This window comes from Falco cherrug, chromosome 14 (genome assembly GCF_023634085.1).
Source record: "Falco cherrug isolate bFalChe1 chromosome 14, bFalChe1.pri, whole genome shotgun sequence".
Taxonomy (NCBI): domain Eukaryota; kingdom Metazoa; phylum Chordata; class Aves; order Falconiformes; family Falconidae; genus Falco; species Falco cherrug.
This window is the reverse complement of record NC_073710.1, coordinates 15454550-15481285: the sequence shown is the minus strand read 5'-3', so window position 1 is coordinate 15481285 and position 26736 is coordinate 15454550.

Genomic DNA, 26736 nt, shown 5'->3' with positions numbered 1-26736 from the left:
AGTATTGAGTGTAATCAGCTTCTGCTGAGCACTGAACTCCTCCATAAATGTTGCATCCCCTTTGCAGGATTAAACCCCTGGTTTACCAATTTCTCACCCTGAAAAAGAATAAACTAAATGTTAATAATGGACAATGAAAATAAAAACCAAGAAAGTAAACATAAAATGAAGGACTTTTACACAACGAAAGGTAGATTAATTACTAGTAACTAGCAAGATAAATGAGAGATACAAAAAAAGGTGTCATATTCTGAATTTTACATACCAAGTGTAACATCACTCATTTCCCTTCAGTGGCAAAAAACTTATTTCAGAGACATGAATATAACCCTGCAGAAGATGACTGTAAAAGATCATGCTAAACAAAGAATACAATGTCAACTAATTAATTTTAATTTGATCGACTCACTTTTATGGATGCACTTCACTGTGATTATTCAATGGATTTTTGGATGACAGTTATGATGTGAATGATAATTAATACGTACCTCTTATGAATCTAAAGCACACAAAAAATTAATGTACTGAGCTTTAATAATGGGAAAGATACCTTGAGGATCCAAGAATTTGGATAAAATGTGCCTTAGTGTTCAAAGAATTTACTTTCTGCAGTTATCTAATTGCATATATATTACAGAGCTGTATACTTGTAGGTATTCGCAGTTCTTTCCTTTTCCTTTTCTGTTTCCTTTGCTTCCTTTGCTTCCTTTCATGTTCTCAAAGGACGTTAACGTTATATACATGAATGTGTGAAATAAAGCAGCAGATTCCAGAAGGACCATGAACACATCTTCAGTATGTGAATTGGCTGGCTGGCTCAAACTCTATAGTATATATCACTACAAATAGTGCTAAATTTAATTCATTTCACAGTTTTCCAGTTGTATTTTCTATTACAATGGCTGTCCTTTGCCTCTCTCTTGCAGTATAATGAAGGCAACTGCCACTAGGGTCCAGTCAGAAGTGCAGTTGCCCTTTCATTTATCAGACATCAGTTTGCTACTCCTGTTCTTCTGAGACACTGCTCTGAAGTCCAGTTATGGGCTCAGACATACCATGAAGGCAATCCCAAAGACTTACTCAAAATACAAATCCCAGGTTAGAAATCCAGAGCAAAACAGACTTTTGGGTCTTCTTTAAAATGGATCCTCCCATTGCTGTGTTTTTTTAAGCTGAATCTCTTAAAACTAAAACCTATTCCCCTTAAATTTAGAATGGCTAAATTTCTCAAAGATTCTTTTCTGTAAAATTTCCATGCCCTTTTTGCTGAGTGCAATTACAGTGATGATTAAGAAACATAGCACTATGGATAAGCAAATGTATAATTCATATAAACGTACCTGGTCAGGGCTAGGGATTTCTTTTTCTCTCATTCTTTATAAATGGAACAGAGATTCTATCTTGTTAAGCCTTCTTGCTCTTCCTTATTTCACAAATGAAACAATTTGAATAATATCAAAATGGCATAATAAGTTTTGAAAACTTCCATATTATATTTTGGACTGAAACTATTCTTTGAATAGTTTCTCAGTTTTTTTTATAAACACCGTTCACCACTACTTGGTAAAATTTACTTGTCTTTATAACTTAGTGTTGTGTTGCTTTAGTAAGGTATGTAAAATGCTCTGAAACAATAAAATATAACATGAGATCTCATTGTTATTTCTTTTGTTTTGATTTCAGATCATTTCCCATTGGCTTCTACTGACTTTGAATGGGTCTTCAGCTTTTTCCAGCTGTAATCATTCAGCAAAAGCAAAAGAGTGAGCAAAAGGAATAAGCAGTTTGACAATCTGCACAGGCATTCCTAGGCTTTCAAACAAAGAGGTAATAAACATCAGTCCATCTTTTGGTTGTGCATAAGACCTAAATAACCCTCTCTTTTCTCTGTTTGAGAAGCATAGCACTTCTAGATTAAACCTAAATTGGAGTGCATATTAATTATAGTGGTTAGTAGCAAGAAATATTTTTTTTCCAGACACATCAAACCTGTATCTGGTATGATCTTTAGTGATGGTTAAGGATACTTGTAATTACATAATCTCATTCTGAGATCAGTCAAAAGTATCCTGGGTTCCAAGGCTAAAACATGCAGGAGTGTCTAATACCTCTAAAAGAAAAAAGGAAAAGAAAAAAGGAGAAAATATATATATATATAAAAAAAAGAGGATGAAAAGACTGCCTTACACTGTTAAGTTTTTTATGTTTAAATGTTGAAGTGGTTTCTTTTATGGAAGATTTTCCATGTAAATCTCCTTTAACTATCTACCAGAAACATATAAATATATATACACTCTCCCTATTTACAAAAAGGTACAGACTCTTTCTACAGTCAAACAGAGAAAAATCTCTGCTATGGAAAACTTTCAATATTCATTACTGGACCTAGGTTTGGCAATTTAACAGGAGCTCTGTGTTACAGTAAGCCATTTTCATATATCTTTTGTATCCCTCTTGTTCATGTTGTGTAGCTGGGAAAGCCAGCATGCCAGCTCTCTCCAGCAATAGTCTGTGTGTTTGAGTGAAAGAGAGCATTGCAAATGTGCTGAAAGCAAAGCTGGAAAAATAGATATTGGCCAAAATGTAGATCACAGTAATTCAGAGCTAGAATCATATAAATAGTCTTATATTCCACTTTAAATTCCAAGGAAAATCAAGAAAACAAAAGTACTGTATACATTTACATTTTAAATTGCATAATCATGTTATTATCTGAAACTAATACCATGCTGTTAAAATTTAGATAAAATGTCCTGCAATGCATACAAAATGTTCATTTGTTGAAGGCCATTAAGTTAATTTCCTGGGAACAAGATTAAATGCAAGGCATTTACATAATCATTAGTTGTGAGGTGTAGAATAGATAATTAAATATTCCACCACATTAATTTATATTTAATTAACTGTGCTTCCATGATCCTTCTGCCTGAATATTAATATTGTGTAAATAAACAATTAGGATGCATGCTTTGCAAAATCTTTACTGTAAAAAAATGTGATCAAAGAAATTTATGAAATCTACTTGAATTAATAAACACTTAAAGGTTTTGTAAAACAGTTGTGGATCTTGAAAGTTTTGCTAAATAGCTCCAAGTAGTATGATTTTTAACACTTTAATTCTTCAAGTGTTCAGTGTGTCAGAGTTGTCATGACAAACTTTTAATTATAATTTTTCCTATTCTACATTTCACAACCTCTCATTAAAATTGGTTAACATACATAAAAGCCAATAAAGCATGCAATAGAACTTTGCATTGTTTAGAAAAGACAGTAAAGCCATAGGAAAGTAATGAACATTCTATTTTTCTAGCAAAAAAATACAGTTTCAGAGCTCTTATTTCCATATTAAAGGGATACTATTTGAAAGCACTTAGGCCATACCTGACAACACTAAAGAAACCTCTGTTTTTTCTTCTGATTGTAAAAAATATGTTCTCGTCAGAAGTGGTTTCAGCTGTATGCATAGATGAACAACATACAGACAGTGAACTGAAATTCAGAGCATGGGTTTTTTTCATGTAAATAAAAGTTATTCATTGCTATTGGTCTGTAAAGACTCATCTGATACTGTCTTCTGTTTCTAGCAGGAATACCTGTAGGAATTACCTGTACTCTCAAATAATACTTACAAATGTATCCAGTGGTATTTTGACAAATACAAAAGAAGTATCGTAGCATAACGATAGGGAGAAGATACCTTTGGAAGCCTACCTGTCTGAAAGGGAACATGACAAAAAAGGAGGCTGTCCAACAGACTGGAATTTTGAGGGACAGTGTGTGTTATAGGAATCCTCTGCAGACCTGTGATTTTCTGTGCTATGAAGGCTGGAGAGAAGACTTGTTAGAAATTTTACTTCTGTAACTGAAAAATCTTAAGTTTTCATTAGTTTTGATTTGCAGTGTACTGGGACATCTGAAAGTCCAGTTGCAGTTAGTGCAAGTTGAGAGGGCTAAATTTATACTTCTGAATATAGGTCTATCCAGAAAGTATCTTTAGGATTCTTCATAGCAAGGAAGTGGTTTGGCACAGGTTCTCTCCTTTGTGACATTACAAAAAGCTGCAACTCATTATATAAAAGCATATATACTCATATATATCAATATATAGGAAGTTTTGACCCAGACACCTCCCTCCCGCCCCCTGGAACATGAGAACATTCCAAGTGTCTTTAAATAGGTATGTTAACGTTATTCTTACATTATCGATACATGAAAGGAAGTCTGACTAATGGCGGCTAATCACGCACAGAAAGAGTCCATTGGTAGTACAAAATTACTATTGCTGAAATGCAGGCTAAATGAACTTATATTAAAAACAATTGTAGAATAGTAATGTACTTACATTAATGTGATTGTATTTAATTAGAAATCTGAAGTTTTATAGAGAAAGGTCTTACTGTTTTGTAAAAAGGAAAACCTGGTCCCTGCGAACAAAGATCTTATTTGAAACATAAACAGAATGAAAAATAAGGATGTAATTTCATATAATTCTTAAACTAACGTTCCTTACAGAGATGCTCTTTTCTCCCACAACTAACCATGCCTTCCTGCCTCTGCTTTTTGAAACAGACCTAATGATTATATGAATATGAGATACATAGGATCAGCTTGCATAGATACACAAAAATGTCTGAACCAAGTCATTTCAAGCCATGTAGTTGCTAGAAGTGACTCCAGGTATAAGTTAGGATGCATGGTTAGGAGTGGAAGAGGAACAAGACCACCTCTTCAGACAGCTGTCTGCATTAGAACGGTTCCAGAACACTATAAAACCGCATCCAATTTTAATTTTTTTCTTCATTTCTGTGAGATGGGAATTCCATGTTTTCTTCTTCAAGTTTTATTTCTAAAGCAAGAAGGTAATCGTGTTTGTTAAGTAACTAAAACAAGCTAACCTTGGTTTGAAGGCAGTGGCTTTCCAAGTAAGTGTGTATGATATTTAAATATTCTGCCTTTCAGCTTTTTTATTAGTACCTTTGAGGTTTGTGATTATAGTTGTATAACATGCAGATGGTACTATTTTTTCCCCAGATTAATTTTAAAAGCTGTTTGGGGTAGACTAGTACTCAAAATAAAAGTTGGAAGCTTTGATAATTTATAATACTATGCAGAAGTGTACCGTGCAATACAAGACAATAAATCACATTAGTTATGAAAACTGGTAAGGTAGTAAAATGGTGTTTTCTATATGTCAGGAGAAAGAAGAAACACAGTGAGTCATGAAGGCTGAGTATTGCCACTTGAGGTTTTAAACAGTGTACTCCCTGAAAATATCAAGTTGAGGTGATTCATGGATGTTAGACAATCTTCCTTCTTTGTGCAGTTGCATGAATAGGGTCATGAAGGTCAGGAGGAAAAAAAAATAAAGAATATCTCCAAATAAATTGAAAGTAGGCAGCTGGCATAGAACAGTCAAAGGCTGTGATAGAAATGGAGAGTGTCATTTAGTAAAGGCATAATGAATGACAAGCATGCTGCTGGCTACTTAAAATAAAAGTTAAGAAACAAGAAACAGTAGAAACTGGTTAAAACAAGAGTAAGGCTGTTTTTCTTACCACCCAGAAAAACGAATGTAAAGACAATGCAGTTGATATAAAGTGTTACTAAATAAACTAGAAAACCAGAAAAATTCCAAGCTAGTTTCAGAGCTGATGTGAAGGTGCACTAACAGTTAACATCTGACATTCCTGCCTAGTATGAGGGAACTAATACTAACCAACTGGCCAGAATAACGGTATCTTAGCAAGTATGTGTGGAGTTACTGGAGCGGTGTCGTAATCCTAATTGATTTTGGTGGGTACTTGTAGAAGTAATACTGTGTAGTCTGAGGATGTAGATTTTGAGTAGGATCATCTTCTTTTAATGTAAAGGAATATTGCCATTTCTATGTTTGTTGTACTTGTTCCAGAGATTAACTGTTATTCATGTAGAGATTCAGTGTCAAAGTAAGGGGAAAAAAGCTATTCTTGATGATTTTTGAAGTAATTCTTGATAACTGAATGGACACAAGCTTATGGAATGTGTAGTAAGAACAGCAGTGACAGGTCCAGAGACAGGAAAGAATGCTAAATTTATAAGTTTTTGTCTAGAAAAAGGAAGGTTTCAGATATCATTTTGTTGGCTTGGTGCTTTGGAGTATATCAAAATGGACAAGGCCTTAAAATCAGAAATCCTAAATTCTAATTCCATCACTACTGCTGTTTCATTAGCTGTGACACTTTGACAGACTGATAAAGGCACTGAAAATTACTACATCTTCATTAACATCTGAAGAGACTGTAGTTTTGGCAGGAATTTTTTACTGTGAGTGATTAGTGATGCATCGGATGAGTCTTAATGCACCCCTAAAAATGGAGGATTCTCTAGTCTTACCTAAGAACAATGCTGTGAAGCTTACAATTTGTTTTAGTCTTGTGTAATGTTAACCAACAGAAGCTGCTAATGCAAAGTAATGCCTGTGGAATCTCATCTAGGAGAAGCTTTCAATGCAAAGTATTAAAACCTATAATGAGAGAACTAAAGACTGTTTCTCTCTAATATACTATGCTATCAAAAATGCTGTTCATTAGAGTCCTATTTCATAAATATTTTTGTGTAGGAAGTTTTGCAGAGACATAGAAGTACACTACATTGATTTCCAGTGCCATGGTGACTAATATCTTACAGTGTAGTATGCCTTTTAAACTTCAGACTATATATTACTGCTTCTTATACCATATTCTTGGGAGGAACCGATGCTTTGCATCTTGTAATGTAATTATCTTGAGACAAGGTGATCCTGTGGTTAAGATTATCCCCCCAAAAATCATCTTCTGACAAGATTATTGTAGAGATGACATTGATAAATAGCTAGAGATATGGAAGACTGACCTGGAAAATATAACAAGAGTGCAAACTAGACTGAGCATTTAGTTGAACCTTAACTCTTTAGGAAAGTATGGAGTATGTGAAATTGTTGGTATCCATAACAGGCTTCAGACTGACTTTCACATCAGAGTTGGTGGGGAAAAAAACATGAGCAATTTATTTGTAAATCTTAGAACTGGACATTTCTACTTTAATTGGTCAATCTAGCATTCATTATAGGATTTAGTTAAAGAAATGTCTCTGCTTTCACTGAAGTAGATTAAAAATATTGTATTCATTTGATGGCAAGTGTGGATACTACTTAGCTTAAAGTATGTAGTACATAGATGGAACTGGAAATAATGGATTGATTATTTTTGGCTAATAAAAAATAAATTTGGATGATGAAAAATCATCAGTTTTGGCTGCTATTCATCACAGACTTTTTCTAGTTGCCGAAACAATGTCATGCTTGGTGTTTTCTTTTAGAGGTGGGAAAAGATCAATGTCAACTTCCCTTTGTATGTTTGCTTACCAAATGCATTGATTCTTGATACTACGTGAAGGATACTAGCATGAGGATCCTAATACAGGATCCTCATATGGTGAGTAAAGAGAAAAGGATTTAACTGTTTCCAAGGGAAAAAAAATATGAGAACATACTGGTTTATTGTCAGTTCTTGAAGCCTCTGCAAGGTTGAAGTAAATAGTTATTGCTGCCAAAAAGCTGTAAGCTTTAGATGAAAGTTAATGTGTTGGAGAGTGTCCAAGTATGAAATGATCAAAGGGACATAGGTCTGGAGGTTTAAACTATGCTGATAAGTCGAAGATTAAAATGTTACAAAGCCAAACTTTGAGCTGACCTTAAATACTCACAGACAACACCTGTGTTGTTGACCTACAGCTTTTGCACAGGGAAGAGCACAATGCTTTCAATAATTCTGTTTACAGTTCTTAGTCTGCCATCCTTCATTTTTTTATTATATTCCTCATTTAAATGAAAAAAAATTTAAGTAATCTGTAGATATTCAATATTTCTTGATCACTCAGCCTTCTCTGAAAAAGACTCAGTAAAATTATCACAATACGAATGTATTCCCCTTTTGCTCCAGGATGAGCTTGTGTCTCTGCATTAATTTCTTTTCTTCTATTCCACAGATAATTAATAGAAGATACTGGGAAGTACTTAACTTTACTTCAACCTATTTGAAGTTTATTACCCCTGTGACTCATACATCACAACCACAAAAAATGGATAAATTGTAAAATCTACAATACTAAATCTTCACTTCAAGGACTACTACTCCCAAATCTCCTAGCAGTACATTTTTAGACTGCCCTTTCTAATAACTTAGTTTCCCACTGAGTAAAAAGCTTTTAGTATGTTGAAAATGGAGCAGTGTTATTCTTAGCTACTTGATTCTCAAACTTCTAGTTCTGCTATTGGTTCAAGTGGCAGATCCTTCATATACTCATTCTCCAAACCATTTTTATGACATTAATATAAAACATTGCTTTGAGACATGTAGTAATTTCATCAAGTTGTCGTTTGATTGATGTGATTAAAATATATTTGACTACATCTAAATTCCTATATATCTTAAACATTGAACAAGACGTTTTGAAAATGGCATGGATTTCAGAAGGCTCAAACACTTTACTACTTCTGTAAGTTTAATAACGTATGGTAATACTTTCTGGCATTGTAGGAGTGTTTGTAAAACCCACATGCAATTTACTTGTTTGAGTTTGAAAATGAAATAACATGGCATTTTCCATAAGGTTTAAAGATAGTTAACTGTCAGAAATTACTGACTAGTTAGAAATAAAACTGAATTTTAAAATTCAAAACAAAGTATGAAGAGAAATTTGAAATGTTTTGGATTTCTTAATTTGTTCATAGCACAAGATAAGGAAATCATTAAACATGAGAGACCAAAGAGAGTTTTAGCAATGGCTAAGAAATTAAATTCCAAAGGAGACAGAAGATTAACCTCTATATAGCACACTCTTCATCGGGTCATAGATTTTAAGGCCTGAAGAGATGATGGTGATCATTAGTTCAATCTGAAATCAGTGATTCCTACATGACATTTGCAAATTCCCCAGTTTGGTGGGGAAAGATGCTAGAAAGATGCCTAAACCTGATTTCCAAATGAAATGCTTGGACATTCTAAGTAGATACTCAACAGAACATAGAGAATATATGTGAGATCTACGATAGGAAATACCTAACTTTACAACCCAATTTTATTAATGCTTATTTTAATGTTAGTAATGTGCATAGGCACATAGCTAGTCCCTGCAAATACATATCATGTGAGCAAATGACCCAAATATATTGTGTATATTCAAATTCAATGGTATTTCTTACTCCATAATGCATTCACCTCAGACTACACTTATATACTCAATATATTGCTAAAAGTTTGTTTTAAACAATTACGGAAAGGCTTCTCAGCAACATCTCCACCTGCATTAGTTTCATTTCAAGGAAATTTGTGAAATGATAAGTAGAAGCTTCATCAAATGATGGGGAAATGAATCAGCAACTCATTCATCTGATATCTTTCAAAGGCTTTTTTGAGTATAGGATGTAAATGACAGTAACTTCTGATCATCTTTGAGTTACACAGTTTCTTTCACAAGGTCAGTTTTTGAAAGGTATCAGATAACATACATACAGTATCCTATTATAAAGTGAACAAGCATTTAGAGCTAATGGCCCTTGTGGCTAGCTCACTATTAACAAAATAACTGGTGAACAAATGTGGCATCACTATGAAATGAAAAAAAATATTCTTTTAACAATGTTTTCCCACTACTTTTTCACATTTTTCTCTATAACATTTACATTTACATCACTTTTATCCAAAGTGATTTATTCCTTTGAGGTAAAGAGTGAGATCAAAAACATGGTATTGTACAAAATCCACAAGTTCCTTCTGGACTCTGTTACATTTATTCTAGATATGCATTTACAGTCTTTCTCCTACGCAGTAATTTCCCATTCTGTAAAATGGGAAATCCCTTAAGAAACTTTGCATTTGGAAGCTTAAAAACGTCTTTTTCACTGTGTGAAGATTCTTAAGGGAATTAAAAAGAAGAGGGTAGTGGCAACAGAAGATACTGAAAAGAGGTCTAGTGTTTTGAGTCACTTTATATTATTTTAAACCATGTTTTACAGTATATGCAGAATTCAGGTTGAGAGGTCTTCCACTGAACCTCCCTCTGTTCTCAATAATGCACAACTTACTAGAAAGTTACAGGGTGATGGTTCTTTTGAGTTTAAATTAACCCAAAGCCAAGTTTCTTTAAAGCAAATAATTAAAGAATAAAAGGGGAATGTTTCTGCACAAAATTAGTTAATAATTTGTCTGTAATATTTTTACTGAGAAAATGAACTGTATTCTTCTTACCCTCCTTTTGTTCCATTACAATTACCTTTCCAATTCTGTTGTATCTTAAAAGAGCTTGCCAGTAAAACAGCAAACAAGGCATGACTGTTGTCCCAAAGGAACATAAGTTTTTGAAAACAGTTTATGTCAAGATCTTACTTTTATAAATGTTGAGCCCTACCTTGCTTCACCTAGTACTTTTGAGTGGTTTTATTCATGGATCAAAGTACTGCTCAAGATGAACAAATGTCCAGGGACTGTTTATATAAAGATCAAAGATAAAGCTAAGCAGGGCAAACTTATCAAGTGTAATTGCACCAGGGTCCACAGCTTACTAAGGCCCAGGAGGCAGATTCAGAAGATCAGGAAAGGCAGCCTCAGCGCTAGTTGTCTGTGTTGCATTGCTTGCACTAACACCAATGCCAGCTATGCTATACCATTACATATAAACCCAAGTGAAAGCAAGAATCTCAGCAGTATTTCTCTCCTTTGATGCCAGCCTGCAAAGTTGTTTACACCATTTCCAGTATGCTCGTATTATATACTGTAAACAGAGTCTTCCAAGTATTTTTTTAAATTAGTCTCTTTCTATACATGCAGCAGTTCCTTTATCCAAAAGGCCTTTCCTTTGACTGTTTTTTGTATTTTCCCTTTGCTAAATTATTGCCAGTCTTCCTCTGCTGGGGTTTATTTTTGACAAAGTGGAATTTCCCCGTGAGTTAAAGATGTGACTGAGGTCAGGCTGTCAGGCCTGTACTTCCCTGGATCCTCCTTCCTGCCCTTCTTGTAGATGGGTGTCAGATTTTCTAACCTCCAGTCAACTGAGACCTCCCTGTTTAGCCAGGACTGGTGATAAATGATGGATAGTGACTCACTGAGCACTTACACCAGCTCCCTCAGTACCCTTGGGTTCCTATCGAGCCCCATAGACTTGTGTGTGTCTAAGTGGTGTAGCAGGTCGCTGACCATTTCCCCTTGGATTATGGAGGCTTTGTTCTGTTCCTCATCTCTGTCTTCCAGCTCAAGGGGCTGGGTACCCTGAGAACAACTGGTTTTACTGTTAATGACTGAGGCGAAGAAGGCATTAAGTACCTCAGCCTTTTCCTCATCCTTTGTCACTATTTTACCCCCTGCATGCAATAAAGGATGGAGATTATCCTTAGCCCTCCTTTTGTTGCTAATGTATTGATGGAAACATTTTCTAATGTTTACAACAGTGCCAGATTAAATTGTGGTTGGGCTTTGGCTCTTCTACTTTTCTCCCTGCATAACCTCATTACATCCTTGTAGTCTTCCTGAATTGCCTGCCCCTTCTTCCAAAGGTCATAAACTCTTCTCTTTTTATTTTTCTGAGTTCCAACCAAAGCTCGCTGTTCAGCAGGCTGGTCTTCTTTCCCACTGGCTCATCTCTTAGCTCATGAGGACAACCTGCTCCTGTGCCTTTAAGTCTTCCTTCTTGAAGCACATCCAGCCCACTTGGACTCCTTTGCCCTTCAGGACTGGTGAAACATGTGCACAGTCTTTTTAATCAGAAATAACATACTGCTAGTTTTTTTTCCCCAAGGTTTGTTTTTTATTTTATTTTGTTAAATTGGAATGTTTTCATACAGGAAGCAATATTTCAAAGGAAATAAAATCCCTATTTTTGCCCACACCTGATTATTTTTTATTGTCAGCCATTCTCTGATGTCAGCGTTTTTTAAGCAGTTTTCCACTTTAAAAGTCATCTCCAGTAGACAGATAATCTGTCTAAAAAGAAATCACTTTTGTCAATCACAGAGTTTAAAAAAAATAATATCTTCCTTGTGTGACACTGTTCTCTTACTAAGAGTTGAAAATATAAATTTGGGTGGGAAAAGAGAATCTTTCCCTGAAGTTAAAGGAAAACGAATATTTCCAATAGTTAAAGCTGGTACTGGATTCTTCTCACAGTGCTGTTTCAGCCGGCTGTGGAAACAAGGTACAGGGTCAACAAGATCATTCTACCTCTAGACTTTCCAAGGGAAAAAATAGTTCTTGTGTTTCCATTCCTGGTGAAATGGCAGCATGGTGATGAGACATTCGGAAGTTTTATAATTCAATCTGGGAACCAGAGAAATGAGAAAACAAATAGAAACCAAAAAGGGTTCACTCTTTTTTTTTTCCTTAAAAAAAAATCCTAAAAAATAAAATAAAATAAAATATTTGCTTTTCATTTGTTCTTTTCCACGTCAAACTGTTACTCTAAGTTAATTTATGGACCTAAAAGGCAACAGAATTGTTATTATTAAAAATTTAAAAACCCACACCCAAGAACCTATGATTTATTATTCTGTGTGAACATGTCATTCTATTGAAAAGAAGATATAAACCAATGAAACAATATAAATAACATTCTGGAAATGGAATGTTTTGTAAATAAAGCATAGGGATATTTCCTATCTTTACCATCCTTTACAAAAGGAGATAAGTATGTATTTGAGAGCAGGTCATGCATTATGGGAAGTGACCAAAAATCTCTTCTTATCCCAGAGAGAGCTTTAAGGCAAGTAAAGGGAACATGTAGAAATGTCTGAGATAGACACCTATTCTTGTAGTTCTAGCTGATCTTTAAACTAATTTGAATACATTCAAGCTTGAATTCATAGTCTCAGAAACTGAAATCAATTTAACTTGAGTTCATTTGACAGCTAAGAAAGGAAGTCTGACTAGAGAAGGATGTGTAGCACATGTAGAAGTTAATTCTGTATTTAAAATCAGTTACTGCCATACACTGTACTTGCTAGCTTAACAAAGGTAAAGACAAATAGCCTAAAGGTGAACTAAGGTTAATACCTTTATAGCATACATAGCCCAGCAATTTTAATAAACATAATGTTGTTAAATAGATTTTACACCGTGCAAAACTTGTTTGAATATTCAAGCTTTGTCCTGTTCCGCTTGAAGATAAAACCCAGGTCTGTTTAAAGAGTTAATTAGAAATACAATAAAAAGTACTTAGATAATTTAGAGTTAAGGATTATCCTAGGAAACACAGAAGACCCAGATTCAAGACATTGCTATTCCCTATTATGAGCAAAAATTTACATCCTTGTCCATATCGTTATTCACTGTCCTGGGGTTTTCTCCTAACATTTCAATCTGTAATGGCATCTTTTGGCTCAAGTAAGTTGAGATGTAAAGGAAAAAGGAAGACAAGCAAAAAACACCCCCAAGCTTTATCTGAGGATATTCCCAGCTAACTCTACCATGACAGTCAACGTGTAACTTTAATGGTCCCTCTTATCATTACAAACAAGGAACATCAAACATAGCACAAGTTTCAAGTCTTAAAATGCTTTGCAGCTGAAGACCCCATTTGGTAAAAAAGAAAAAGGAACGTAATAGAAATCAGAGCAGTATTAATGAAGCACTTCCTTTCCTCCTTCAGCTGTGATGGAGGAGTCAGTTAAAAAAGGTGTTAGAAAAGATTGTGCCTAGTCAGAACAGCAATGGTGGGTGGTTATAGGTTGTGACTTTGCAGTATTGAATCTGTGATAAAAGAATGTTAAGTAGAAAAAGTACATATGGAGACATTAGAAGAGAATTTAAGGAAGCAGTGAAGGACAGACAGGGACATGTCATGCTAGACTATACTATTTAACTCTCTTTGTGGCAGGAGATGGGTGTGAGTTTCCTGGTTTTCTGTCTTCAGTATAATATGAAGTGATGGCCCTGGAGGCAAAAAAACTAAGAACTAATCAACTCCAGAATAGGGAGAAGCCTAAAGCTGGGTATAAGCTTTTAGGGAGCGACTTGGAGTTTTCTGTTAGCCTGAGAGCAGTGAGCCTTTCTGTCAGACAGAAGAGGTCATGGGTGAGAAAGTCGCAGCTAGATCAGACCTGATTATAAGGGGTATGATAGAAACTGAAATTCTTCTGACATATAGACTCTTCTTAAAGGAAAACCAGACTTCCAAATCAACAACTGGCAAAACCCTAATTTGTGCAGTTTTTTTTATTGCCAAGTATTCTTTTAATCATCTCTGTGTACAAAGGGAGGACAGCAGCTCCTTACCACAAGTTGTAAATGAAGCATGGTAGCTATATCTTCGTAAACATGACTTTTTTTACTATTACTTTTTTTAAACTGAAGATGTATGTATTGAATTAGTGGAATATATAGATATTCATATTCCGTGTTGCTATTCATTCACCAGTCTCCCTGCAGGTGAAATTTACTTCTGTGCTTTCACTATAAAGCATAATTGCATTCTGTGCTCAGCTCTGGCTGAGTTTAAGAACAAACATGATTTGTTTGTAATCACAGATGCTTCTAAGATTGAATAGTGAATCAGTCCTTGAATTTTCAGGAATGTTTGAAGTGCGTATTTGTGTGTTACTGATAAAAAAATGTAGAAACAAAAAACCTCCAAAATTAAGTCTTAGTCCTTACTGCCACCAATGATCATATACTTTACATATACAATTAACAAAACAGTTGAAGATCCTGTATCTTTTTTTTTACCTCTTCTGATTCAGGTTGGCATCAAGAACTAGGTTTGATATACAAAATCCCTTGCCAATGCTGATTGTGTTTAGATTTGAATCTGCAATCCAGCACATTAAATCAGTCCCTTAAACTTCATGATCCCCTTTGAAAACAACTTTAGTATGTACTTTTCCATATTCCTTGATTTCTTACTAGTAGTACAGGATGAAATGGTGCTGAGGATTCCTCTTTATAAAGCATGGGAGAGACAGTTCTTTTTAATGATTTAGTTCTTAATAATGTTTGAAATTCTGATGTAAAAGGCTTCATATTTAAACTAAAAGTATATGATAAGTTAGAAAGTCAAGCATTCTCATTAGAACTCTGACTTATATATCATCTGGAATGAAGAGGTTAGCTAAACAAAGCAGCTGGACAACTGAATGTGAATGGGGGCCTCTTTCTTTATAGGTTTCAGATGTGTCTTGTGAACATCTCATTATAAATTGGAAATGTAGTAGATGGATTTAGAAATTGTAGGAAATTTTGGTGGGAAAAAAAGCCTGTGGAAAGAGAAAAATTTTATTTAAAGGAAAAGAAAAATTACTACTTTTGATAAGAAGATCATTACACACAGCTGGTCAGTGAGCCAACCAGGGGAGATGCCCCACTGGACCTGCTGTTTACAAACAAGAACTGGTGGATGATGTGGTGGTCTGGGGATGTCTTAGGCATAGTGATCATGAGATGTTAGAGTTTTTGAATCTCGAAGAAGGAGGGGGGTCAACAGAACCTCTACCTTGGACTTCCAAAGGGCTAACTGTGGCCTGTTTAAGAGCCTTGTTGACAGAGTCACTTGGGAGACAGTTCTGAATGAAAAAGCAGTCCAAGAAATCTGAATATTCTTCATGAAGGAAGTCTTAAAGGTCCAGGAGCACACTGTCCCCATGTGCTGAAAGATGACACCATTTCCCACAGCATTCTCCTGGAGAAAATGGCTGCTAATGGCTTGGATGGATGCACTCTGTGCTGGGTTATATCTGGCTGGACAGCTGAGCCCAAACAGTGGTGGTAAATGGGGTTACATTCAGCTGGCAGCCAGTCACAAGTGGTGTTCCCCAGGGGTCAGTACTGAGGCCATTCCTGTGTAATATGTTCTTCAATGATCTGGACAAGGAGACTGAGTGCACCCTCAGTAAGTCTGTAGATGACACCAAGTTGGGTGGAAGTGTTGTTCCACTTGAGAGTAATAGGGCTCTACAGAGGGATCTGGGCAGGCTGGACTGATGGGCCAAGGCCAGCTGTATGATGTTCAGCCAGGCTCAGTGCTGGGTCCTGCACTTGGGTCACAACAGCAGCACTACAGGCTTGGGGAAGAGTGGCTGGGAAGGTGCCTGGAGGAAAAAGACCTGCGAGTGCTGGTTGATGGCTGCTGAACGTGAGCCAGCAGTGTGCCCGGGTGGCTGAGAAGGCCAGCAGCATCCTGGCTTGTATTGGAAATGATGTGGCCGTCAGGACCAGGGCAGTGATTGTCCCCCTGAACTTGGCACTAGTGAGGCCACACCTGGAACACTGTGTTCGGGTTCGGGCCATTCACCACAAGAAAGACAATAAGGTGCTGGAGTGTGTCCAAAGAAGGCTGACGGAGCTGGGCAAGGGTGCAGAGAACAAGTCGTATGAGCAGCATCTGAGGGAACTGGAGTTGTTTGGCCTGGAGAAAAGGAGGCTCAGGGGAAACCTTCTTGCTCCATACAACTACCTGAAAAGAGGCTGTAACAAAGCGGGTGTCAGCCTCTTCTTCCAAGTAACAAGCAGTGGGCAAAGAGAAAATGTCCTCAGGTTGTGCCAGGGGAGCTTTAGATTGGATACCAGGGAAAATTTCTTCGTGGAAAGGGTGGTGAAGCCCTGGAACAGGATGCCCAGGAATGTGGTTCAGTCACCATCCCCAGAGGCATCTGAAACATGTGTAGATGTGCTGCTCTAGGGGCATGGTTTAGTGGTGGACTTGGCAATGCTAGATTAAGGGTTGGACTTGATGATCATAAACATCATTTCCAACAGAAATGATTCTGAGATTCTGTACCCAGATGGCACAGAAGTAAATGGTGATAGAAGTGCATATTAGGACAAATTTGCTTTATAGGCTCAATGTCAAGACAGAATAGCAACCCTTTTAGCTAATACATCTTAACAAAAAGCATCATTGTTGTTTTGGGAGCAACACCTTTCATTCCAGAGTAACTTTTGCTTTTACTTATCAATTATCATTAATGCAGATGAAAATATATTTAAGTATTTTCTAATTTTTTGTTCTTTGATTTTAAGATTTTTAATTAACTTAAATTTAATTTTTAATTAGCATTAAGATTTTTAATATACTGGGGTTTATTTCAGACTGTATTCTTTTCAGTAATTCCTTAGCCATATTTAATTTTTCCCTATTATAGTATATTTGGTTTATTTTGCTTAAGCCCATCTCGAGCAATGATGATTCTGTTTAATGTATAAGGCTCACTCCTGTTTTATGTCACTGGAATTGTAAAAAGACATGGACTTTCTTGGTGCCACTCCATTTGACCAGTAGTTTTCTTAGTGGTGTCTGGCCAGACTACAAACTTGTGATGCTCTTTTGACAAGATCTTGATAGCATTAAAGAGGGTTCATTGAGTCTGAGAGACTGCAGTTAATAAACGATATTGTTCCCCCAGTGCAGAGAATGTAAATTATAACAGAAGGAAATAATAAAAAAAAAAAAAATCTTCCTGATGTGTTTTAAAAGCATAAGACCTAAATGATGATGACGTAGTTTGGTCATATCGGAGGACCTTAGCATGATACTGTCTGAAGATGAAACACTGATCTTGTTGAAGTAGTGTAACAGCAGCACAGTAAAATTTCAAATACTGTAGTGCTGTGGTTTTGGATTATTGGAAGACAGTGGATTTGTATCGATATTTATGCAGCATTATCATTGAAGTATTTAACTGTCTGAACAAAGTATATGTATGAGAATTCAGAGGTAATTCTCTAGAATTACTCTAGAAAGTAAATGTTTATCTGACTTTTGAATGCAGTCAGAAATCTTGTGCCTTCCCTAATATTTGCTGATTATGGCAGTTTTTTGTCTGTGCTTATGTTATCTCCTTATGATATTTTTGCTATGCAGATTCTCCACATGAAATCACAGTACTGTGATGGCATATATACTGCATTAATAGCTAACAAATTAGTAAATAACAGGGAGAGGTTTTGCTGTTGAAACATACTTTTTCAGTGTCATTTCTGAAGGAAATAAAAACAATCTCCCAGTTCTGCAGTACTTTTAGGTACTAGCAAAGTCAATGTGAGCGGAATGTATGCACTATGTAACAGAAAGTGTTTTGCTGTATGCTAACTATTTTAACTTGCTTTATAGCCCTGTTTCCTTCTCCTGAAGTTTAAGCCCAGCTACCATTTTCAATTTAGCTTCATGTGCACTCTAGCAATGCAAACTCTTGTTTTGTATTTCATAAAAGTAGATCAGGGAATGCAATACTGTTCCTTTGGCAACAATTAAGAGAAAATGAAAAAAACCAGCGTTTATATCCAGTGAAGTTGGCTACACCAAAAGTGACAGATCGGTTGTAACATAGGCCTCCAGCTTATAAACACATAGGCAGGTAAGACATTTAACATATCTGAGTAGTCCCTATGAACTAAATCAGATTATTCACTTGTGCAAGATTGCTCACTGCCTTAATGTCTGCAGGATCAGGGCCTTAGGTTGCAAACATAAACACCAAAGTAATTTCCCTCTTGCTGTGCTGTTTAGCCCTGTTCTCCCATTCATTGCAATTGAAGTAGTGAATGGGCCGTTTTCAACTCCTGTGTTCTATTATCAAAGGCTATAGTGGGAGTATAGGGGTACATAAACACATTTTTTAATTATAAAACATAGTAGTAGAAAACACTTCTATAGGAAATAAAATCATAGTGTTAAAAAACAATATTGAAAATCACCATGCAAAGATGAACAGGAGACTATGGGCATCAGTGAAGTCCTGGTCATTAAATTCCTGCACAATTTCAAATGACAGGATTTTTATAGAGATGGTATTATTTAGTCTAGGATCATATTTAACTTTGTTGGCAAAAACAAAAGACTTTGTGTTTTTTGAACACAAAGACTTCTGTTAAATTAATGAAAGAAAAGGAAATAGCTTTGCAAGCCAAATGAAATCCATATCTTTGTTAGCATCTCCTTGATAACTTTGTAATATCAACTGGGTTTTCAGCTGTTAGGAGCTGATTGATAGTGCTTGTTAAGTTAGTTATCTTTCTGATACATCTTTTGACATTCTAAATATCATCTTGATAAGACTTTCTGGGCAATTGAATTCTGTATCTTAGAGACATTCATAGTAGTATCTTAGAAATAGAAATGACCATGCGTTAATTTTAAATTTTTTAGCTTTCATTTTTTTTTAAACCTAGGATCTCAAAGGCTGCTCAGATAGATCTTCTAGCACATATAGTCATTCTGCCATGAATGTTTAAAGCAAGGTCTTCATTATAATGAAGATGTCATCTCAGAAATGACATAAAGTTTATCACTGTAATTTCATCCTCCATTTTCTTTGTATACTAATCAGTAACTAATCTTATATTGGCCTTGGAAAATAAGATACTAAAAATAGATAACATCTCCTTAGGACTATGTATTCTATAATTCTTTCAGGCTTAGTTATTTTTGAAGTTGCATGCCTATAGATCTTTATTTCTATTTGAAGGCTCTTTGACTCTTTTTCTTATTAGAGTGAAATATGCAAAAAAAAAAGATTATTTCATATTCTCACAAATACGGGCCTTTTTTGAAAGGAATGCTAGGTTTATTAATTCATGTCAGTCAGTTCTCCACTGACTAAAATGGCTTTTAACAAATGCATACTTTTCCTAAATACACCCATCTTTTAACACTATAGTGTAAAAAAGCCTGTCTTTCTATAGGCAAGTTATTGAAGCTCATGAAGTAATCCTTCAGTAAGCTCATATTCAGAAAGAGTACTCGGCTGAAACGGTGTACAGAGTGGTACAGAAGGCTGTTACTCTTCAGAGTTAAATGTATGGCTGCATCCTCACTGTGCATCTCTGTTACAGAGATGAAATATTGTGCTGAAATCTGAACGCAGCAAAACCTAAAGATGTGTCTGCAGGGTAGGAAGGCACTTGCGTCCATCCTGACCGTCTGCATGGACCCAGATTTGTGTCTGACCATGTGGGTGCTAGAACAGTTACTGTGTAATCCAGTCTGTTATCGTGGCATCCTCCTGCAGGTGACAAGCCACCTTTGTGGCTCTCTGAAAGAGCCCAGACTTCAGCTGCCACAACAACAGATGGGAATGCAGACAAAGGGCCTTGACAGTGCTTTGAACAGCGTGGACACCAGCAGCTGAGTTAAAAGCCTTCTGTTGGCAGAAATAAGGAGATGCCATTCTAAGTCAGGGAGCTGCGCACAGGGTTACAAAGATGCAGTATGGGGTTCTAGGTGCACTGGGAGAAGAGAGCATGGAGTGTTGCTCAAGGAGATTCATCATGCAAAATGGATGCTTAAATGGAAGTGTAACTGATACCTTTGTAAAATATTAAAATCTGAAGAAGCTAAAATCTTATAAACTGCATGGTTTCACAAAGTACAATAACCATGGTAAAATTATATTATTATTATTATTATTATTATTATTATTATTATTAATCAACTACAACAACAACGAGTACAACAACAGTTATAATGAAAAGGAAGGAGAAGGGGAGAGGAATGAAATCCAAAGGGAAGGGTGAAAAGAAAACAAGTGATGCACAATGATATTGCTCACCACCCACTGACCAATGCCCAGCCAGTCCCCAAGCAATGATCCGGAGGCCCCAGCCAACACCTCCCTCCCACCCTCCCAGTTTATATACCAGGCATGACATCCCATGGTATGGAATACCTCTTCGGTCAGTTCATGTCAGCTGTACTGGCTGTGTCCCCTCCCAATTCCTTGTGCATCTCCAGCCCTCCCACTGGCAGGGCCTGAGAAACTGAAAAGTCCTTGACTATAAACATTACCTAGCAACCACTAAAAACATCAATGTGTTATCAACATTGCTCTCACCAAATACAAAACACAGCACTGCACAAAGTACTAAGAAGAAAATTAACTCTATCCCAGCCGAAATCAGGGTAGGATCACATAGTATTTATCCATAACAGTGACACTTCCAGTCTTTCCCTAGATAATTCATTTTTCCATTACTGAAAATGGTTATTCTGACTGGAAGAATAACCACAGAAAGCTTTTTTAAGAAGCTCAAAAATATGAAATGAACAAGCTACACTTTAATAGAATTGAATCACTTCAAAGTATACATCCAAAGCCTGCTGGCAAATTTCTCGGGTGGCTGACTACACACAGAAAAAAAACCACATTTGTGGAGGTGTGATTTAGCAGGCCACTCCTCTGTACTGACTGATGTTTGTGTATTTGTCACTTCAAAGGTGATGAATTAGAAATATCAAGCATCATTAAAATCAATGGGAGTTTGCTCTTGACCTTACTAAGGCCAGAATTTTACCCATTATCACTGATCTTTTTGTTCTTCTATTTTGTCACTTTGGTCTGCAGCTGTGAAACTTTTGCTAACTTATGTTGTATCTCCTATGTAGAATTGTAATCAGTACAGGATTGGCTTCCAGGGGAGCTATTCTGTACTCACCATATTATTATCAGGCTAAATTGCCCTTAATACGCTGACTTTACACTACTTTGAGAAGTCCTGTCACTAAGCATTTTTTCCCAGTATAGCAAATGTAGATGACAAGATAATGATGATAATAATAAAACATAACTTTGATATGTGCATATATGTTGTCATCTGCAGATTTGACAGGGTGTCTACATGATAAGATCAGTAGAAGCATTAAACAGGGGGATGTCTAAATGCACCATGTGTTTTACAGCAGCAAGAAACCTGTGGACAAGTAGCTATTTTCATAGAACTGACTACAAATAAGCCTAGGGCACCCAAAACATAAATGGATGATTTATTTTTTAAAAAATCCTCTTCTATTACTCTGAATGAAATCAAGCTTTCTCTGGGAAGATCTTGGTTCTGCAGGGAAACCAGCCAAACCAAACCAAACCAATCACAAACTCTAGTTTCATTTCAGTGCAAGTGGCTTAATAGCTAAAAAATAAAACTCCAAAACTCTTGTCTCTTTTAGGACACAAAATCCATTGCCTGAACAGGTCTATCCCCCAAAAAAGGATTTTCTTTTAGTTGTTTTTTCTGGTCTCTCCAAAGCCACATCCACTTGTAGTTTGGCTTTTGGCTGGGAGGAAGGCCACGAATACACCACATTGGAGGCTGAAAACATGACACAGCAATTTTTTAATGGAGAGTATATTTTCATTGTGTGCAAGAAAATCACTGATTATGTGCAGTGATAAAGATGTAGGGTCTGTAGGGTCTTTTAAGTCTTTCTGTGTAGTGCTAAGTTCTTATTTCAGCAGGAACTGTAGTAGCTCAAACTCTTGCCATATTAGCTCCTTAGTGAACCAATGCAATAAAATGTGAAATGGAAAATGAGAAAAGTAATTAATATTACCAATGGCATTTGTTTAAATATTGCTTTTCAAAAGCACTTTAATTACAATATGCTTTTCATGTTGGTTGAGTTCATTTATATAGGGAATACAATAATTAATTATCATAATTAAGACACCTGAATTCAGCCTGACTGGCATTCCTTCCACCCCAAGTTGTATCATTGTTTTATCTCTGACAGTTAGGTTTTCAATCAGATGTTATCTACTTTTTCCTAATCATTAAGAAATGCTTTACTAATTAGCACATGAAATTCATCCTACATCAGACTGAATTGAATCAAGGTCTATTATCTTGAACAGTAAGACACTTCAGAATTCACAGTAATAGGGCATGAATATGTGATACAGTTCATACACATTTCATGAACCTCCACGTTACCGTTATTTTTTCAAGACTGCAATTAGTTATGCCATTTTCAGGTCACTTAATTCTCTTTTACTGTTTAGCAATCTGTTAGATTACAATGCTCTAAAATCATGAGTTAACTCTTCCTTTACATTTTTTGCTGAGATATTCCTCAGTTCTCAAATAAGATTAATTTCTAAAATGTTCTGTTGTGTCCTAAGAAACAAGCTGCCACGTACAAAACTCCTTCCTTGAATATTGTTTCCTGGAAAAAGAGGACATATTTTCAACTGTTATGCCAGTTCTAATTTTAATTCCTAACCATGAATACTGAGTAACCACATGTAAAACAGACGTTCTTGTCCTATCCCCAGGACATACTGCAACCACGCTGAAAAATTTACCATGCTCCTTGACTGATCTTTCACTGAAAATACGGTCATCATGGAATAGGCCTAACTAGCTTAGGACCAATCTAAACCTGATTAGAAGACTTTTATGCTGTTTCTAGTAAACTGTCTGACATGCAAGGGAGGGCATGCCCTTGCCCTTCTCTCTTCTCCAAGGCACAGTTCTGTAGTTGTGAGCGGTTTTAGTTTGCCTTGATTAAGTAAGGGAAAGGGTGTTGAGTTTTATACGTACTTACTACAAAACTGCCAGAACAGATGGAGTTGTATGTTATGAAGGCGAGGCTCCATTACTGCACAGAGAGATTAGAATCATTCTGTACAATATTAAGACTTCTCATTTACATAATAAACCTTACAGGGTTACAGTCTTTATATTCATATATTTGGTACAAATTTCAGACAGAATCTCTTGTATGTGAATTTATTTTAAATACATGAATTTGTGTCAGCACGCAAACACCTACTCTTTAATGGTTTAAAAAAGTGCAAATTTCTCATTTAGGTGAAAGAAAAACATAGAAACTTTTTGATCGCTAAAAAGTAGAATGATGTCTTAAAAATACTGAATACTTAAGACATTCTTGTAACTCCTTATTTGTGTACACAAACCGTAACAGCAAGTGGAAAGCCTGCTCTTGGCTGGAATTCCTGTGCCAAAGCACAATGGATTTAGGAGCTGATTTCCATCCCAACAGACCATTACTGGGTTGTTATAGTATCTAAATAAATCTTCCACAATCTTGTTGCACTGTGAATGTTGCATGATTGTGGATGGTGACAACTTGTTGAGGTGGAATTGCTAGAGTGGCTTTTATCCCTGATATATCTTTGATAATCATATCCAGTACTATGTATTTTACCATAGAAAGTCTGAGAGTTTCCTACCTGTGCCGAAGGAGTGGTGCTTACTGTTGGGAAGTAAACAATGGCAGTGTAGCATTGGAATAGGACCTTCTTACCCCTTCAGTACCTATTTTAAGAGATAAGGGTAAGAATAACATCTCCACATTATTCAGGGTTTCCCAGTACCGAGCCATGAATGCCTCTCAAACCACATACCAAGATCTGAACTGTAGTTTCTATGACAGCAGTGCACTTTTGTGGTGTGCATCTTAAAGAGTGTTCATCCCTACTTCATATCATATCAGTTATCTTAAAGTGATGTTAACTTTTTTTTAAGCAATGTATTTCTGACTCATAGGAGCAACTGAAGAAAAAATCCCTTTTTCTTTGTAATTGTACTGCAGGTTTATGAATGAAAGGGCTTGAATTTGCAGTCTCTTGAGTTAAACAGGAAGTAGCTGGTAGCGGAACACTTCCCCAAGGGGACTCACAGCTTTAGAAGCCATTTCCCAGCTTGCTGCCTTAGAGTCTGAATTTCTTGACCTTCAGGATAAGCTGTAATAGATTTCTGTTTCCCAGGACAGAACTTTCAAGCTTTGGTGCCTCAAGAATCCAGTTAACAATGTTCTTATTTAAAAGTTGAAAAGTGGCCAAAGATTTAAGTTGACTCTTTACAACACCAGTATCTTCAAAATAATTCCATGAAATGCTCAGAATATCACAGAGCTTCTGAGATTGCCAAAATACAGTTTGTACCAGCACTAGTTACATCTTTGAAAATGTTAATCTTTTAAGTTCAGTGAAATGGCACTTAGGTCTTAGCAGCCCGTGTAGGACCGGGCCCATGAAGATGAGTTTGCAGAATGATTTCCCTAGCTTTGGTCCTTTAAATTCAGATAAAGAGTTACTGTAGTAGCTTAGAATTTATTCTTTTGGGGTTTCCTTCTGTAATAAATAGTAGTTCATGTGGTATTTCTATATTAAATATTCTGTTAGAAGTGTCAGCTATCGAGGTAAGAAATTACTTCTTCCCTGTTTTTCCTTTTAAACAGAGAGTTGGTGTACCAGCTTGTATGAAGCTCCTCATACTCAATGAGGAGCAGGAAAAAAAAATCTCAATCAAAATAGCCATACTGCTGAAAATGAATGATTACTCTCAGGGGACGAATGTAGCAGTGGGGAAGAGCTGCATCATACATTTCAATAGAAAATAATGTTTGTATGGGAACAGGGGAGTAGCATATGATTTCCTTCCACATCCACACTGAGCAAGAATATTTTTTGTAGTTCATAATTTCTCTTTAACTGGTATGTTCAGTTACTGTTCATCTCCCTGAGGATTTTTTCTTAGTAATGAAGGAGACTTCACCTGAAAATGGAGTAGCCTGAAATTCGACGAGTTGGAAAAATACATTTTTATCTGAATGAAACAGTGTAGTATTAAAGAAAAGAGCGGGGGGAGGAAAGTAAACATGTATTTCAATAGTCTCAAAAGGTTACTATGCCATTTATGAAAAACAGTGTAATTATGATGCATAATTAATTAGTTAATTACAGAGGTATTTATAATTCTCATATGGGGAATCATATCTTAAATAGTCCATTAATATATTTTTACCCATACAGTCTGAAAGCAAGTAAATAATGTTATTTCAGTTCACGATCAAGTATACTATGACAGAAAGCCAAGGTGATGCACTGCAACTAGGAACGAGGAGAACTGGCTTTCAGAGAAGCTAGATGCGTACCTTTGGGCCTGAAGGCTAAGGGTCCTAGAAGTCAAAGATAAAGTTTATAGTTGGATCTAACGCATGTATGAAGTTGAGGCACAAAAACAGTTTTCAGCCAGCTACACTATGACTCACGAGGACTTTCACACAAAGTGTGTATGGCACTGATTTCAGCAATTTAGTGAACATAAAGTCACTCCCAGGAGCATCACTGGTTCCAGTGTTAACCCAGCAATAAAAATGTTACTAGAGTTTATGATATTTCTAAAAAAGGAATTGTTTCTATGGTAGTGTGTGCTATTCCCTTTCCCATGATCTGCCGCTGCAAATTCCTGTTGTCTGTTATTTGTATTTAACCTTTTGCTTTCTATGACTGGCCTGCCTCCTAGCTCTCACCAAAATTTTAGTTTTGCAGAAGATTATCTTATAAATGTGTGCATTTTGCCTTTAAAGCCGAATGCTAGAAACTAACATATTCCAAATGACAACCAAGCAGAAAAATGTCTTCCAAAATGCTACAGGTTCCCACAGTGGACGGGAGATGGAAATGCATTGTGCAATACATAGCACAGGCAGTGTGCCTGACAATGAAGAATGATAGCATCTGGCTCCTGAGCTGCAATACTGTGATCAAAATTGGCATTTTTCCAAGCCAAAACTTTCTGTGTGAGGAGAAAGTATCCTTCTTCGTGTAATCTCTACTGCATAACAACAGCTCTACCTTGGCAGCACCAAGAACTGGTAACATATAACAAATAGCTTCATGGGGACTTGCTAAGTTAGAAAGTGAGAGGGAAGGCAGAGTAAGCACACTATCATTTTCCTTTAGCATTCTTTTATTTCACTTCTTCCCAGGGGCATATACAGCCCCAGTTTTGGTTCAGGGGATGAACACACCCCATCGTGTCACATCGTGTTTCCTCATCTCATGGCTGTAGGCAGGGAGAGCTGTGCACTGTCTGGGGGCCTGTATCTGCCACACATAGACAGGAAAACAGAGGACTTGTAGCACTGGAATGGTTACATGTGAAATTCTTATCACAGCAAAGGGAGTGGGAATTGAAAGTAAACTGCTGGGCTGACACT